Below are 2,058 nucleotides of genomic sequence, written 5' to 3'. Positions count from 1 at the left end.
TCTTTATAAGTGCGTGTTGAACTTCAGTGTTTCCTCTACATTCATGTATACTTTTTTTTCTTGTGTTTTTTGACTCGGCAGCGGGGGGTCTGGCCCGGCTGCATGATAAATGTCCGTCACTATGCGAAAAATAACTTTTATGTTGAGCTTTGTGTAAGCTGAAAGCTAGAGGCTCATTGGTGTTGGAAAGAAACAAAGAAAGAAAGCACTTAAGGATTCATCAGCAGAAAATAAATATATTGAATGATAAGCCTCAGGAGTTCCGCAAGGAACCGATTCGGGTCCCCTATTGGTTGTATTTTGACGAACCCCAGAAGCTCTCGAAGAGAGAAGTTGCAATACTCCATATGTGATAGTACAATCATCCACTACAGGTATTTCATTCCAGCATCTCAATCTCCTGCTTTTTTCCCACTCGTTGGTAAGAATTTTAGAGGAAACATTGAACTCCAGTGACCTCGCCACCAAGACTGTCTTGGCAGCAAGATGGGTCTGGTTGCCAGGCCTGAAATTTCTACAAAAGAAAAAGAAAACAAAAACACTAAAGCATTTTTGACCCCACATTACTCGAGGCGTTCAAGTTGCATCGCTGCTCCAGGATCTGCCAATGCAGCCTCTAACGGTAATGGTGTTCAAAGGGTTTCTGGTTTTCAAAGCTGGAAGAAAAAGTGATAAATCTGGTCATTTATTTTGTTCATGAAACTTCAGTGGGTTGTTTTATTAAATGATGAAAATGTCTTGTTTCTTTACTCCTCAAACTCGTGACTCTACGTTTTATGTTACTGATCAAAATGTGAAAATAGGACAAAAGAAACTGAGGCCTGGAATTTCAAAACTGGAAAATTGACAACAAAAAGAATCCCTCTGCGTGTTCTTGAGCAAGAGTTGAGGCTTTACCAGCTCCAGGGTTTCTCACCCTGACCTCTGACCTTGTGGCCTCCCAGTGAAGGGACGAGGGAGGTTCAGAGGAAAGGGAAATTCCCTTTGCCAAGTATTATAATAGAAGGAAAACATTCAGAAACCCCTGGACTCATTATCACTGAGGAGACGGAATTGATCCTTGATCAGCGCTGTGACTCCCGGCTCATGTCCGCCGGCCATGGTTTTTATCAGCTGAAGAGATCCACGTGATGTAAATAAATGTGTTTTTAGATTGTGAATGTTGATGCTTTTCTTTTTTTCACTGACTTGAACACATTGTCTGACTCTAACTTGTGTTTATTTGACAACTGGAGCTAAGAGTTAGAAGCTTTTGATTTGACAATTTGGTTTGGACTTTATTTTTACTTTTACAATAATTCATCGTATTTCTACAGGTCAACCTCACCTGCAGTGATACTCTAGGTTTCAATAGCTATTCATTATGATTAATTAATAAAACTCAACTATATCATAACTATATCGTAATTCATTACACCATCCTTCGAGGAAGTCTCTATAAAAGTAATTTGAAAATGTACCAGTAGGGTTAGGATGAATAAAGGTTAATAAAATAAATGCAGAGGAACTACATGAACTACAAAATAGGAGTTCAAATTACTTAACATGGTGTTTTTATATTTAAATACGGTGGTAGTGCCACTTTTATTTCATTTGAATTTATCCTTTTTTTTTTTTACTTTTACTTTCATGCAAGAGATTTTGGTTTTAAAAACATGTGCACTTAAAAAAATGTACCTTTAAATAGCAGCACTGACGAGTGTGAGGTGCCCTTCACTTCTAAATAATCAACAAGAGGAAATAGAATTACAATATTATTATTGAGACTTACTTAAATTGAATTTAAGGCTGTGTTGCCTTTTCTAACTAAAGCATGTTGAACTCTACATAGTCCTATAACAGGCCTGGTTCTCTGACTGTTATTAATAGACATGTTTACTGCATGTATGTACAGTATGTTCCATGTTTTCTCGGGGTTTGTCCTCCCTGACCAGGCTAGTGGCCGCTGCAGAAATCCACCACTTGGTGGCAGCATTGAGCAGATAAAGCCATGAATAGGAAACCTCCAAAATTCATTCCAGCCAATGGGATGCACTTGACCTACTTCCTGCAAATCAA

This window comes from Hippoglossus hippoglossus, chromosome 2, assembly GCF_009819705.1.
Source record: "Hippoglossus hippoglossus isolate fHipHip1 chromosome 2, fHipHip1.pri, whole genome shotgun sequence".
NCBI lineage: Eukaryota > Metazoa > Chordata > Actinopteri > Pleuronectiformes > Pleuronectidae > Hippoglossus > Hippoglossus hippoglossus.
Note: the sequence above shows the minus strand (reverse complement) of the source record.